The sequence below is a fragment of the Herpailurus yagouaroundi genome, unplaced genomic scaffold (genome assembly GCF_014898765.1).
Source record: "Herpailurus yagouaroundi ecotype Mexico unplaced genomic scaffold, PumYag 77, whole genome shotgun sequence".
Lineage (NCBI taxonomy): Eukaryota > Metazoa > Chordata > Mammalia > Carnivora > Felidae > Herpailurus > Herpailurus yagouaroundi.
In genome coordinates, this window is record NW_024412388.1 from 80,796,771 (window position 1) to 80,813,229 (window position 16,459).

The 16,459-nt window shown below is 41.6% G+C and overlaps 1 long non-coding RNA gene across 1 annotated transcript in view; it reads left to right on the forward strand.

Annotated features, from left to right (window-relative positions):
* Positions 1–3,467: 3,467 nt before the first annotated feature.
* Positions 3,468–16,459, forward strand: part of LOC121027505 (uncharacterized) — a 53,554-nt gene continuing 40,562 nt past the window's right edge. Inside the window, exon 1 of the long non-coding RNA XR_005788765.1 lies at positions 3,468–3,564. This is a non-coding gene — a long non-coding RNA (uncharacterized LOC121027505). The remainder of the gene's footprint in view (positions 3,565–16,459) is intronic.

The window sequence follows — 16,459 nt, forward strand, 5'->3', positions numbered from 1 at the left end:
GCTTTGCTATGACACAGCTGCCTTCTATCAGAATATTTGCAGAGGGCTTTGATCTCCGGGCCTCCCCCTCTGGAAAGTGCTCTTCCTCGTTTATCAGCTCTCTGCCACAGCACTCACAGCTGTTCCAAACACATCCATGCTTTTTCCAGCCTCAAATACACCACACGTGGAAGGTTTTCTTTTCTTTTCTTTTCTTTTCTTTTCTTTTCTTTTCTTTTCTTTTCTTTTCTTTTCTTTTCTTTTCTTTTCTTTTCTTTTCTTTTCTCTTCTCTTCTCTTCTCTTCTCTTCTCTTCTCTTCTCTTCTCTTCTCTTCTCTTCTCTTCTCTTTTCTTTTCTTTTCTTTTCTTTTCTTTTCTTTTCCAAGAAGTTTTGTTGTGAGGGAGTACGAGGAATAGTCAGTGGCTGGAGAGGGCAATGTGGATCAAGGAAAGGAGTTTTGAAGGTGAGCAGGTGCATGAGCTGAAGGGAACCCCCCAGAAAAGAGAGAGAGTAGGTAAGAGGAGATGAGTACCAAAGTCAAGTACGGAGCCTGGCTTTCAAAGGGGTAAGAGTTAAGTCCTCTGTTACAACGAGAGGAAAAAAAGAAGAAACTCCAACAAATAAGTTCAGGTCTCTCAGTAAGTTAAAATCTTGCCTAAGCAAAAACACAAACCACAAGCTCCTTCTGATCCTGCCCTGCACATTCTGTGAAAGCAGGGCCATGTCTGGTTTGTCTGCTACTGCTGTATTCTAGTACCAACCTTTTGGAAAGTTCTCAATAAATGTATGTGATTGCTAAATCAATAGATATAAATCAATGTGGTGCCTGGGTGGCTCAGTTGGCTAAGAGTCCAACTCTTGAATTTGGCTCAGGTCATGATCGCAGGATCATGGGGGACGAGCCATGTGTTGGGCTCTGTGCTGAGCATGGAGTCTGCTTAAGTTTCTCCCTCTCTCTCTCTCTCTATCTCTCCCCCCCCCCACCATCTCCACTTGTGCACACACACACACACACACACACACACACACTCTGTCTCTCTCTCAAAAAAAAAAATAGGCATAAACCAAGTATACACTTCCCTCACTACCAAAAACTCTGAGACTAATAGTAAATGATGAAGAGATTGATAAAAATGTCATTAAGAATTTTAGTAAAAGTTGGGGGCGCCTGGGTGCCGCAGTCGGTTAAGCGTCCGACTTCAGCCAGGTCACGATCTCGCGGTCCGTGAGTTCGAGCCCCGCGTCAGGCTCTGGGCTGATGGCTCGGAGCCTGGAGCCTGTTTCCGATTCTGTGTCTCCCTCTCTCTCTGCCCCTCCCCCGTTCATGCTCTGTCTCTCTCTGTCCCAAAAACAAATAAAAACGTTGAAAAAAAAATTAAAAAAAAAAAAAAAAGAATTTTAGTAAAAGTTGAAATGACCCGCAAAGAAATCATTCCTCCGAACTTTGCTATTTAATATGGGTAAATACACACATGAGGTCCAAAAAACCCAACTACTCAGGTATGCCATGGCAGAGCCCTCATCTGGCAGCAGTACTTGCACAAAAAAGACCCAGGGGTTGTGGTAGCCAGAGGGCTCAGGGTGAGTTATCAGGGGGAGGGAACCACTGAAAGGGGAACAAGATCCATGGCTTCCAGTACCTGTTGAGGGAGGGTGTCTCTGACCAGGGGAAGAAGGGATCCCTGCCTACTTCTGTAGGACAGAGTCTTTGTTATGGTCTCCCTGTGCCATCTTTTCACAGGAACAAGATTGAGCAAGCTTAGTAGAAAGCAACCAGGCTTTTAAAAAATATACTTGAAATATTCTCATATGAGGACCAGTGAAGAAACTGGGTATGTTTCATTGCAGCAAAAAGACTCAAGAGGACCAGAATGGTGATTTTCAAATATGTGGAAGGCTATGTGACCTTTCCAGAACATTCTCCCTGAAACTTCAAAGCCAACCATTCTTTGACCTCACTTGGGTCCCAATTGATTGGTCCTACCTCCTTTTCACTATCTCACTTCCATGTTGGGTTAGCTCAGATTACATAGGTCAACATGGTCATCAATTTCCTGTTTATATCCTCAAAGTTCCCACTCCCTTTTACCTATCTGGTGCTTGCTTCAGGGCTAAAGCAGGGGTAAGGGGACTGGGTAGCCTTTCATGGTCCCCAAGACCTTTCTTTCAATTCATGACTATTCGGAGGGAAACTTCCATCCCCATACCTGCTACTTCCTTCCATGACACATAAATTATGTCCCATTCCTGGCCTCCTTCTCTCCCACTTGCCCTCCCCCACCAACCCCCTCCAGATAAAATGGTGTACCTGACTGGTGACTTTGGAAGGAGAAACTGGGACCTGCATCAGATGGGAACACCTTCCTTGCCTTTCTCCTCCTGGCAGTGATATGCCCACATTAGGTCACTTGTTTTCAGCCCTTTCTCCTCCATGCTATGGAGGTCCACTGAAGCTTGGGCCTGGGTGAGTATGCCTAAATAGTAATGTCTAATTCTGGGGTTCGATGTGTCAAAGTTCACTCAGTTCTCAAATTAAAGCCATGTTCTCCAGTTGCCTCTCCCCTCAATCCCGAGGGAGCTTGCTGCCTGCAAGAAGCATCCGTTTCCCTCTGTACATGGGGGATGGATGCCAAAGCCCCAAAGGAATCAACCTTTCCAAACCCTTCTCATGCCTCCCTCCCCACCTCCAAGCCTGACCCTGGAGAGAACATGCCCTCACTGCATCTATGCACCAGGAACTAGGTTAATTGTGACACAAATGTTTGTAGATTGAATAAAATAATAGATGCTATATGTTTTAAAGCAGAGCACACTTGAGGGGTGGGGACAAAGGGAGGCCTGGGAATTGGTGGTTCAATCTTTATGACCCAACAATGACATCGAATCTTAAGTGACCTCAAACCCTTAGTGCTGCCTGGAGATCCTAACCGGTTTCCTCAGATGACTTACTCTCCCCTTCTAAAGAGAGGATTTCACTGATTCTCCTCTCTCCTCAAAACTACTCGCTTGCTGAGAAAATAAAAACATAGTAAGAGAGTTTCTACAGAGGTATCATTAAGGCTATCAAATGTCTGCCTCTGTATCTTTTTATTCTGTTCTTGCAAGCCTCCATCTGCAACTGCCCACGTTCCTCTCCAAGGCCAGCCCTCACCTGTGCCCTGGATCTCTTCCCCTCCCCCCATCCAAAGCCCTTGCTCTTGTTCCCTGAACACCAGACCCCGGAGTGGTCATTGTTAATCATCAGTCCTTACAGATGAAGTCTCCTCTCTCCTCCCTGGCTTAGGAGACAGCCTTGAGCTGGTTAAGTCCTCCACCCCTTCTCTGACCCCTTTGCTGGCTTCTCTTCTTCCTGTGGCTCCTTTAAAAGTAAGTGGTATGCAACACTGTTTCTGACTTTCTTCCTTTTTAACACTCTCTCTAAACTCCTGTTAATCATTACCTTTAGATGGTATCAATAGTATGAGAAAGAGTAGCAAAAATGCTAGAAGGAATACTTTAATAATGCACTTTGGTTTGCATTTTAATGACAGTTCTGATTTCAATTAGGAAGACCTAAGATTGAGCCCAGCTCTGCCACTTACCAGGTTTGTGTCTGTGGGCGAGACTCCTAATTTCTCTGGGCTTCCATTTCTGTGTTTATAAAATGGGGATAATAATGTCTTACTTTACATACATTATCTCAGTGAAGTTTGAATGATGTATGTGTAGAAAAGTTTTGTAAAATATAACTTGATCTGTAGGCTTAGATTCTATCATGACAGACCATAGAAAGGGGTCACTAAACCATTGTCTATAGGGAATAATAATTGATATAGGGAATTGTCTTTTCATTTCTTTTTTTTTAAGATTTTATTTTATTTTTTTTTTTTAATTTTTTTTTTCAACGTTTATTTATTTTTGGGACAGAGAGAGACAGAGCATGAACGGGGGAGGGGCAGAGAGAGAGGGAGACACAGAATCGGAAACAGGCTCCAGGCTCCGAGCCATCAGCCCAGAGCCTGACGCGGGGCTCCAACTCACGGACCGCGAGATCGTGACCTGGCTGAAGTCGGACGCTTAACCGACTGCGCCACCCAGGCGCCCCTAAGATTTTATTTTTTAAGTAATCTCTACACTCAATGTGGGGCTCAAACTTACAACCCCAAGATGTACCCTCTACTGACTGAGCCAGCCAGACACCCCTTTTTTCATTTCTATGTACTCGTGGGGAAGAGGCTGTACATGTAGGACCAAGATTGACTTTTAGGTCCTTTGTCAAGACCAGTCAAATCAATAATGCTCTGTAACTGCCCACGGACCCAGGGTCAAATCCTCAAATAATCTAAAAATAGGCAACTGACAGACTGAGCTGAAATGCCTCTTTTGCCCAAATCAACCAGGACTCCATTTGGCCCCTAGAAGTTAACAGTCCTAGAATCTTCATTGACTTCGCTCCCACCAGCCCTGCCTATTTGCTGATGGTAGCTGGAATCTGGCTGAATCATCCTCCCCAGTAAAGGGGGCTCATTTGGGGTTTCAAGCAGGCACGTCAGCACATTCCTACATAAGAGAGGGGAAGTTGAAACATATTCCAGACTGAGCTTTCCTTTTAGCTGCAGATCAGACAAGGAGCCGACCTTAGTTTAATTTTGCTTGTTTGTTGTTGCTGGGTTTTATTTTGCTTTTTTCCCCGTGACCTAGAAGTGCACACTTTAGGGGGAAAGGAATCCTACTGTTCTACGGTGGTTCCATGAGAAGCCGAGCTATTTATTAAAAGTAGGAAATAGTTTAAGCTGTTCGGCTGAGATTTTAACAGCTCTTGTCTAATTGTTAACATACAAACCTCCCTTACCAGAACATTTGTAAGGGATGACTTCTTAACAGAATCTGAAATCAACCTTTTCCCAAAAGGCCTGTTAAAAATTACACATTTGGAATTTTGTCCCAGCCTGACTCAGCTGCTGAATTCCCTTTTAATATTTCCTGAGGGGTGGGGTAGAGGCAAACAGCTTTATTCCATTTAATCAAGCACATGTTAAAAACCTGGTGTCAGATTTGAGGACTTGCTAAAGGCAGGGTGACCAGCTGTCCTGTCCCAGTTTGCCCTGGAGGGGGGGATTTCCCAAGACATGGGCTGAGTCAATCACCCTAGAAAAGAAACCCGAGTCCAAATCACTCACGGGACAGGTGAGGACGCTGGGGCCCAGCAAGATGAAAGGATTTGCCCCGGTATCACTTGAGTGGCTAACACTCATTGCACTGCTGGACTAGGACCCAGATCTCTTGACTTCATGATCATGGCTCCATTGACACATTGCCCTTGTCCTTGGCAGTAAGATACGGGGTGAACCATGAAGAAGAATTTAGGTTTGATTACTGGCAAGGGACAGAAATCTGGGTGGGTGGGTGAATGCTGCCTTTGAGTTGATTGACAGCACCTCTCTGAGGGGTGGGAGTCAGTTGGCACACTTCCCAAGTGCCAGGCACAGTGCTAGGCCCAGTGTCTTGATGGAAGCCAGGAGTGTGAAGGAGGTTTCTAAGCCAGAGACTCTCAATCTGAAGACAGTGGTATCCTCAACAGGAGGATATTTTTATTGTTATTTATTTTTATTTTTTAGGTTTCTTGATGTTTGTTTGTTTGTTTATTTATTTATTTATTTAGAAAGAGAGAGAGAGAGAGAGAGAGAGAGAGAGAGAGAGAGAGAGATGGTGAGCAGGGGAGGGGCAGAGAGAGAGGGAGACAGGGAATCCCAAGCAGGCTCTGCACCAATCAGCACAGAATCCTACATGGGGTTTGAACTCACAAACTAGAAGATAATGACCTGAGCTGAAATCAAGAGTCGGATGTTTAACTGACTGAGCCACCCAGGCATCCCAAGAGGAGGAAATTTTTTAATCCTGTGACTTTTCAGTTCTGTTCTCTCATGGGTCTCAAGAAATCTTAGAGAAGTAAAAAATTGTACTATTTGCTCCAAGAATCAGAATAAAGACAGGAAGCAGTGGTTGCTGGTTACCTTTTCCGGGAGTGGCCCAGAGGATGTTTACAGGAAGGATTCCTTTCTGCCCTCTGACTTATGGAGCTTTCAGACTAGAAATAGCACCTCCAGAGTAGAAGTCCTAGGGGGCCAGAGCAGATACAAGTGCTAGATAAAACCGAAATGCAACCTCCTAGGAGACGAAGTGCCTTTGCACATCCCTCATAAGAAAAGGAGAAATGCTGGAGAGCATGTGGAGAGTTTTTGCTAATGCAGGATTGCATCTCTGTCCCTTCTGTTCCCCTCTTCAGGCTTGCTCTTTTCCTCCCCGCTCTTCCCTAAATTTCCTTCCATCTACTAAACAAGAATATTAAATGGAGATGGGGGCTGGAGAAGCCTGTAGGATACATGGTTTCCCCAAATCATAGGTTATTTTAAAAGACCAGTCATCATTGTCGTTATTATAGTTACAGCAAGTGAAATTATAGTATTTATCAAGTACACACCTAATTTAACATTGACTGGAGTCAGGCTTGGCCTCCCCTCCTCGGTGGAATTGTCATGCTAGCCCCACATGCCAGGGGACAAATCCTTGTGGATCACTTCCTTGTGGAGTAACTGTGGTCAAGTTACCCAGTTTCCTCATCTGAGAAATGGAGAGAACACACGGCTGCCAGGAGGGTTACCAGGCAACCACAGAAAGGAGTTAGCAAGTCGTTACCAAGGCAGTAAGTACAGCAGCCCATCCAGGTTTTGTGGGACCTGAAGATGATATAACTTTGGGGGCCCTCTTTCATAAAAAGAATATAAATCTCACTTTTGCAAGTTTTATATGAATATAGGACTATATGAACGTGTTGCTAAGGCCCCTCCCAGGGTCTGGGAAGGGCTTCTTAAATTGAGATTTTGAAGCTTAAGCTTCCTCAGCTTCAAGATAAACCTGCTTCTAAATAAATGTTCAGAATAGATGTTAGCCTTCGCCGGTAGTTATATATTTGAAAATGTTTACGGAGCACTTACTATGTGCCGGGCTCGGTGTTGGTGGTGTTGCACATCTGGAAATGCTGTGCCTTAGGTAAAGGGAAGGTCATTAAATATCAAAGCAAACCAAACTCCTTATCTAAAGAATGTACTCTGATTTGACAAAACATCCCAAAGCTAATAAATGGCTGCAAAGCACTTTGCAGACCTCGTTAACAGAAACACTGTACCAATAAACCCGATGAGCTTTTGTGGTCATCATTTTTATCTTTTCCTTCTTTAAAAAAAATTGTGGTAAAATATGCATAATGTAACATTTGCTGTCTTGAGCATTTTTAAGTGTACGGTTCAGGGCATCGAATATACCCATACTGTTGTGCAACCATCACCAGCATCCATTCCCAGAATTAGTTTTATCTTGCAAAACTGAAACTCTATACCCATTAAACACCAACTTTCCATTTCCCCCTCCCCAGAGCCCTTGGAAACTGCCATTTTATTTTCTATCTCTATGATTTTGACTTCTCAGAGTAGTCAAATACTCTAAGATGGTTTGTATTTTAGATTTGTAAATACCCACTTACAGAGTACTTCATACAGGTAGAGTCATACAGTATTTCTCCTTTTGTGTCTGGCTTGTTTCAGTTACCATCGTGTCCTCAAGGTTCATCCGTATTGTAGCATAGGTCAGAATTTCCTTTCTTTTTAAGGCCGAATAATATTCCATTGTATGTGTATACTACACTTGGCTTATCTGTTCATCCAGCGGTGGACTTTTGGGTTGCTTCCATGATTTAGTTATTATGACTAATGCTGCTGTAAACATCAGTGTACAAGTGACCATTATGTTTGTGTTCCTTTAGAACACATACTTCAATTATCACTTTCCTTTGCTCACATGCCAATTAAATAAAGCAATCAAGTGCCCAGGAGCCAGTAATCAAACTTAAATTTTCCTCACAGTTGACCCCATATCTTACTGTCCTTTCCTCATTGTCAATTCTTGGCTCCTTTGTCATAAGTTAATTAACCGTATACATGTGGATTTATTTTCTGGGTTCTCTATTTTGTTCTATTGGTCTGTGTCTGTTTTTATGCCAACACCATAGTGTTTTAATTATTACAGCTTTGCGATATAGTTTGAAATGAGGGAACAATGATGTCTCCAGCTTTGTTCTTTTTTCTCAAGATTTCTTTGGCTATTTTGATGTCTTTGTAGTTCCATACAAATGTTATAATTATTTGTTCTATTTTTTTGAAAAGCGTCATTGGAATTTTAAGCTCTCTTAGAACACCTTTTGCTGCATCCCATACATTTTGGTATGTTACATTTCCATGTTCATTTGTCTCAGTGTATTTGTTAACTTCACTTTTACTCTATTCTTTGATCCATTGGTACTACAGTAACATGTTGCTTGATTCACATATTTGTGAATTTTCCAGTTTTCTTCATGTAATTAATTTCTAGTTTAATACCATTGTGATCAGAAAAGATTCTTAATGTGATTTCAATCCTATTAATTTTACTAAGACTTGCTTTGTGACCCAATACGTGATCTATTTTGGAAATGTTCCATGCATACTTGAAAAGAACGTGTGTTCTGTTATTTTTGAATAGAATATTCTCTATATATCTGTTAAGCCCATCTGGTCTAATATGTTGCTTAAAGCTGATGTTTCCTTATTGATTTTCTATCCAGATGATCTATCCGTTGATGTAAGTTGGGTACTAAAATCTTCTACCATTATTGTATTGCTGTCTGTTTCTCTTCTTAGGTCCGTTAATATTTACTTTATATATTTAGGTGTTCCTTTGTTGACTGCATAAATATTTACAAATGTTATATCCTCTTGTTGGGTTGACCCCCTTATCATTATATAATGCCTATTTTTGTCACTTATTACACTCTTTGTTTTCAAGTCTATTGTGTCTGATATGAGCACAACTACCCCAGCTTTCTTTTGGTTTCCATTTGCATGGATTATCTTTTCCCATCCCTTCACTTTTAGTCTATGTGTGTCCTTACATCTGAAGTGAGCCAGCATATAGATGAGACAACATATAGATGGGTCTTGCTTTTCTTTTCTTTTTTTTTTTTTTCTTTTTTAATCCATTCAACCACTCTATGTCCTTAGATTGGAGAATTCCGTCCATTTACATTTAAAATAACTATTGGTAGGCATGTATTTATTGCTATTTGGGCTGTTTTGTAGTTCCCCTCTGTTCCTTTTTTTCTTGTTTTATTCTCTTCCTTTGTGCTTTGATGACTTTGTTAATCTTTTAAAAATAATACTCCTTCAAGGAGGGCACTTGTTGGAATGAGCACTGGGTATTGTATGTAAGCAATGAGTCACGGGAATCTACCCCCCGAAACCAAGAGCATACTATATACAATGTATGTTGGCTAACTTGACAATAAATTACATTAAAAAAATAAAAATAAAAAAACAATACTCCTTCATGTTACTTTTCTGCTTTAAAACTACCCATTAACATGCTGCCATTTCTCTAAAGTCTATCTCCTTATTTGGACATTCAAGCCTCTCCATAATCTGCCCCAATTTTACTCTAAAAACTAATTTCCCAGTAAGCACCTATATGCACTCCCTACAGAGGACAGCTCCAAGCTGGTCATCTGCGTTGTTATCTTGTGGCTTTGTTCATATAACCTCCACGCAAAGCATGGTTAAATTCACCTCGCCAAAAATGTGCTGAGACTTAATATATAATGTCCATCTGTATCCACTCTGACCATCAAAATCCTACCCAGGTTATTCCATTTGGTCAATGAACCCCTCCTGTCCATCCTGTTTGCTCTAATAGCAGCAGTTTCTAGTTTGGGGCATTTATGAATCAGTGTACGACTTCAACATAATAAAGTCCAATATAGGGTTGTCAACTTTTTTTATTCTGCCAAAATAAAGACTTTTTTAAAAAGACCACCATCACAATGATCTTATGAAAGAAAAGATATTTTACCACTCAAAAAGACCAAAAGGCACAGTCTCAGAATAATGGTCAGTTCTTTCAATGTTGTACCCTTAGCTTCAGAAAAACTCATTTATATTCACTTATATATTTTTTTATTATGTGACTGTCTAAGGGAGTGAAAACTACACAGGCTAGCACTTGGGAGTGATTGTACAGCACCTGGTCTTACCACCTGTTTAATACTTACAAGCTGCCTCAGGGCACAGTTTGCATTGGTCTCTTCTAATTTAACTTCTTGTGCATGTGTGTCATTTCCTCAACTAGAAGGTAAGCTTTATAAGGAACCCGTATAAGAATCATCTCTTTAACTCCCCAGAAAGGACATGCATATATAGAATGTTTGATAAATATTTGTTGAGTGCACAAATCAGCCTAGATTAGGCTTTCCAAGTCTGTGTAACCAATAAATCTCCTCTTAATGGAGTATGAGCACCCTATCCTGAGGCAATTTCTTTCAATATACTTCTTTAAAAAGAGTTAACCAGTACAAATTGTTTTGCTTTTGAGTGAAATCTGAAAAAAAATTTTTTTAACTCTGACATGAAAAGCAAATAGCTTCTTCCTCGAAGCGGTAGCAAGCCACAGCAAAGAGAATCAGCGCAAACATAACCTGTTGTTTCATTGATCCCAGTTATTTGGGGCTTTGTTGGTAGGCATGCATGCAGTGGGTGCTTCTGATCTGACCTGACTTGATAGGGTGGTGGGCTTTCCTTCTGTGGCTCCTCCCCGTGTGCGTAAAGCCTCCATAATACCCATGTTATTTCTTTATCTACCTGGGTGATTTAAAAAAGAAAGAAGCTTAACATCTTCCTGGCCAAGGCTTGGTTTTAGATTCTGGAGTTGATGGAGAACCATGTAGAGAAGTGTCTTTTGGATTTAAAACGTATTTTTTTTCCCACTCAGCTTCCGGAGTTATCTTCCAAAAATATAAGTAAGATCAGGTTGCTTCCTTGCTTAAAATGCTCATTGCCTTTCAACTTAATTCCATTCAACAGCTATTGATTGAGTGCCTGCCACATGTCAGGCCCTGTTCTAGATTTGGGGGTTGTGCCAGTCAACAGAACAGATAAAAATCTGTGCCTTTCTGAAGCTAATGGAAAAGGGTAGGGGGGAGACAAACAAGAAACGTAATAAACAAATACTGTACTATACCGTTAGAAGGTGATATATGCAAAGGAAACTAATCGGAGGGAGGAGGCTATTACAACTTAGATGAGATGGTCATGTTAGGACAAATTGAAAGAGTGGCTGAGCAAAGACTTAAAGGAGCTGAAAGATGTTGGCCACGAGGGCATCTGAGAGAAGAAATAATGCTTTCCTACAGCACGACCTCACAGGTACCTTGTCACTTCATCACATGCACACTGGCCCTCCCTCACTGTTCTCCAGCCAACTCGGGCATCTCATTCCCACCTCAGGACTTTGCCGACACTGTTCCATCCACTCAGCATTCACCCTTCCCATCCCTGGCCCCTGGCCCAGCTCCTTGCTTTCAGGTCTCAATCTAAAGACCACCTCCTCAGGTGGACTTCCTTTGTTCCCCAACGCATTATAGCTTAGGTGCCCTCCCACAATTATTCTTATAGCCCTCCCTTCAGATACTCAATAACTAAATGAGATATTGGATAAAACAAATAAATATGAAATAATAAATAGGTGTTTGAATAAATGAACAAACAAAAAGGGCTAAAAAGGCGTGAGCTCGTTAAGAACAGGACTTCTGACTTGTTCATTTATCCTCAGTGACAGGCGCATTGTTGCATGTAGTTGATGGACTTTACCTTCATAAATAAATGTCATTATCAAGGATGGATAATAGGGCTTGGGTTATGATTTGCTCAAATTTAAGCATAATAATAGACAAACAAACAAATGAGATTTTAAAAGAAATATGAAGCATTGAATTGGGTTTGGAGAATGATTTCCCTGCCTGCTTCACTCTTTCAGCAGAGTAACCCTTCCCTCCAGATGAGGTTGTCCTTGGTTTCAGCCCTTGGCCCAGATGGGCCCTTTCAGGACCATTTCCCACCTAGTAAAGGGTCAGATGGTACCTTCCTCCTTTCCTGTGAGTCCTGGTTTGCTCAGTAGTGGTGTCCTACCCAGCAGAGAGTTTTTGCTTCTTCTTCGTGTGCTTCAATTTCCTCTGTGTTTCAGTCAAATTAATTAAAAATAGCTGCTGTATCTCAAATTCTCAATTACCTGGGGTAATAAAAATATTTAAAAACTTTCCCCCATTATCATTCATACTTTTGGGGGTATCTCCGGGGGCTATTTTCTTGTTGATGTTTGCTCAGAAAATGCCATAAGAATGATAAATGTATCCATTTAACTACCCTGACTTATTTCAAAATGTACCTTACGTGACTTATAAAAATCATGCAATAAGAGGTGCCTGGGTGGCTCAGTCATTTAAACATTCAACTCTTGATTTAGGCTCAGGTCATGATCTCATGGTTCATGAGTGTGAGCCCTGCAGTGTGGAACCTGCTTTAGATTCTCAATCTCCCTCTCTTTCTGCCCCTTTGCCACTCGCTTATGCTCTCTCTCTCTCTCTCTCTCTCTCAAAATAATAAACTTTTAAAAAATCATGCAATAAAATTGAAACAAAAGAAGAAGAGAAAAAAGACAGTAAAGTGAAACAAGAAATAATGCCACTGCAGAGCAATTCCAATCATAGGGATTCAAGCAGTTACTACAGAGGGACCACAGATTTGGCTCTGAGCAACAAAGAAACCATATCAGTCATAAAACTCACCCTGTTTTTTTTTTATTTTTTATTTTTTTTTTATTTAAAAACATTTTTCTTAATGTTGATTGATTTTTGAGACAGAGACAGAGCATGAACAGGGGAGGGTCAGAGAGAGAAGGAGGCACAGAATCTGAAACAGGCCCCAGGCTCTGAGCTGTCAGCACAGAGCCCGACGCGGGGCTCGAACTCACGGAGTGTGAGATCATGACCTGAGCCAAAGTTGGCCACTTAACCGACTGAGCCACCCAGGCGCCCCAAACTTACCCTGTTTTATAAGATACCTACCAGGGGCTCAGGATACTGGAGACCTGAAAGAAGTTTCTCCAGTGCATCTTCGGAAAGGATACTGATGTCATGAATAATATGTAAAGCAACTCAGTTCCCAATAGTTGTTTCTCACAGGATCACCCAAGGGGACTTAAGTTAGGGCCTCACAGCAAAGTGAAGTCCTCAAGAACGCAGTTCTCTGAGGGAACAAAATGATACAGTTCAAACACGAAGTTCTTTAACTATCTGCCTTGATCCAGGGATTAAGTTTAAAATAGCCTAAAGATGGGGCACCTGGGTGGCGCAGTCGGTTAAGCGTCCGACTTCAGCCAGGTCACGATCTCGCGGTCCGTGAGTTCGAGCCCCGCGTCGGGCTCTGGGCTGATGGCTCAGAGCCTGGAGCCTGTTTCCGATTCTGTGTCTCCCTTTCTCTCTGCCCCTCCCCCGTTCATGCTCTGTCTCTCTCTGTCCCAAAAATAAATAAAAACGTTGAAAAAAAAAATTTTTTTAAATAGCCGAAAGAAATGACAGAATATATCCTTCCAGAGGTGTTCTCTTCTTCAATCAGGCAGCAGAGAAGTCAAGGATAAATTGTGTGGCAGGGGACCTAACGTGTGTCGAAACTCTGTGTTTCTGATTAGATGCAGGTGCACACCTAGGAGCTTGGCATCCACAGGTGAAGAACCAGGCCGGGTATCTGCATAGACCTATCTCTGTAAAGACACAAACTAAGGTGGACCCATGGGCCAGGGCCAGATTTTTCCTTCAGAGAACAGTTCACAGTTCACGTTTGCTCTAGCACAACAAAGGGACAGCCAAAGCTCCATGGAGCATGACCACCATGTGACATAAATAACAGCCCTCCCACAAACATACATTCCACAGTTAAATATCAATTCCATTTTCTGTTATCCTGTTTTGGTTTATTTATCCTATGCGTCCCCACCCATTAGTGTAGATAGTTGAGACTATTAAAAACAAAATCAACCTGCAGAGAAAATGTCATTTTGGATTAATGAGCGGGGCCCTTGGCTGTTGGTTTAGTGTTTAATTTGGCTTCCTCTCAATCTGGTCCTGTATATGAGATAGGTCACCGCCAATAGCTTCCTCTACCAGCAGGATGATTTTGTTTTTTAGAAAATATGTACAATTGGTAAGCTGTCAAAGTGAGTTGCACTTAAAGTATGCATTATTCAGAGGAAGAACATATTTTCAGCACTACTTGAAGTCTGTATTCCTGACAACGCATTAAGAGTTCAACACGGTAATCTTATTGTTTTAGCTCTTGCTTTTACCATTACTCATGCAGCATGACTGGAAAAAAAACTAATGATGATTTTTCCCTCCCACTGTGCTGTGTGTGTGTGTGTGTGTGTGTGTGTGTGTGAATTTTTTAAAACTTCTGGTTTGGGATGAATGCTCCTAACAATCCACCATCTGGTGTCCAAATATTTTTACGGACATGAATCCAAATACCACAAAATCACTGCCATGGCTCAGGTTATGGGAGTCCTTTTCTTAGGCAGACTTTTTATTAAACGTGATTATTCTCAAACTATGAGACTCTCAGCCAGGAACATTAAGATTTAGCCTCGATGACCAGTTTAAAAAAAAAAAAACAAAAACAAAACACTGATGGAAGGGAGAGAACTCTTCCTGGAGCTAATCTTGGGACCAAAAAAATGAACTTTTCTTTTTATTATCACACTCGGCAGTATACAGACTGAATCAAAGTGACACCTTGTGCCGCATTCCTGCTGTAATCATCACGAATGAAGAAGATAAGGTGTGAGTAGTCTCTGTGGGAATCAAGTTTCAGCCCTGTCAGGTGTAATCAGAACTGCGGTCTTAAAACAAAGGCCTCCACTCCACCTCCTCAGTCAAGGGACAGTTCATTTCCCCATCCCCCAAACCCTAAAACGAAAAAGAAGGATCAAGTCTGCTGGAGCAAAATAAAACCAAACAAAACAATAGCGAGCTTGAGTGCTACCCCCCCACCCCCCCCACCCCCCGCCGACACCCTGGGATCAATGAGCCTACGTTAAATATTGGATACCCCTCCTTCTCTAATGCAATAATGACACCAGCTTTTAAAAATTAAGATTTCCATTTTAACCCTTGGTGAAGAAACTTGGTGAGTGAGCCTACGTGTTTTGACGGAGTTCCTAGGACACCACCCTGTGGGGAAGGGTAAGAAGAACATTTTTTTTTTCCTCAGAAAAGAGATAATAGGTTTACTCAGGATGTCACTCAAATTTTTACAGCACAGAGAAAATTGCTCTGTCAGTGAATGTGCCACACAGAGAAAATTAGAACTCGTGTGGCTGGATTCCCTCACAAAGTTAAAAATGGCAAACAGAGCCAAAAGGATGACATATCCTCTCAGCTTCCAGCTTTGCTAGTGAAACCAATTGGAATGTTCATTAAAATAATCACAGAATGCAGCACGCCCATAGTTTGTTATTGGTAAGACTGTCCCAGAAAGACTGGATTTTGATCCAGCGGCTTTGGGAAGAAAGGGAGAGCTACCACTCCCATTTCAGAGATCGGCAAACCCGCGTACAGTGGAAATTAAGCAGTTGTGCTAGGGACCCTGCAGGTCAGCAGTGAGCTGGAGATAGGTCAGAGAGAGAGAGGAAGTGTAGACATTGGTGATAAGGTGATAACTAGAGGAAATTAAAACCAAGTAGTGTGGGAAAAGAACAATTAGCCAAGACAGAGGAGCAGGAAGGAATACAGAATGAATTACAATCAGAGGAAACAGCCAGTAACAAAGGAGAAGGGACGGGAGCTGGGACACCGGGTGGGAGCTTGAGAGGAGTCAGAAGAAATGATTTAGGCAGTCTGGCTCTCTTTGGTTCCGTCAGGGCCTTATTGTTTGGTTGCTGAGGCTCATAATTTAACCCCTTTATACCTCAGAGTGTCAAACTCTACAGTAGCTATCTTTATTCATGAAGCTCTTTGAGACTGTTACATGAATATTATGAATTCCAGATGAGAATGACTTCATAATTAATTTAGAAAAACCTGTCTGTCACCCCAAAAAAAGGGCAAAAGTCTAAGCTTGGATCAGTCAGCAAAATCTTTCCATCAGAAACCCAAGAAACATCTATACCACAGGTATTAACAAGTGTAGATGGTTTAAGACCACGAAGGCAGTTTTCATGAAAATGGGATAGTTTTTTAGAGAAGACACATAGCAGTATTTAAAAGTTATTTCTGTGACTATCATAATTACCTAAGGAGATGAAATGTTTTTATAACTAGTAGTAGATCATGGGAAAAAATACAGTTGCTTTATGACAATAAGCATGTGCTTATTTTTAAATCAATGTGTTTAGCATACATGATTATTGGCACAAGTGAAAAAGAGTTACCATGAGCCCAAAATAAAATTATTTTTGACTCACTCCTAAAAATCAATTGGCAGAAAGCTAAAGGAAGCTCAATTTTGATCAGCCCGGATGTAATATCACGGGAGAAAGGCAAATAGAAGGATGAACCACAGAAGCTGGTCATTGAAGAGAATGGAGAGT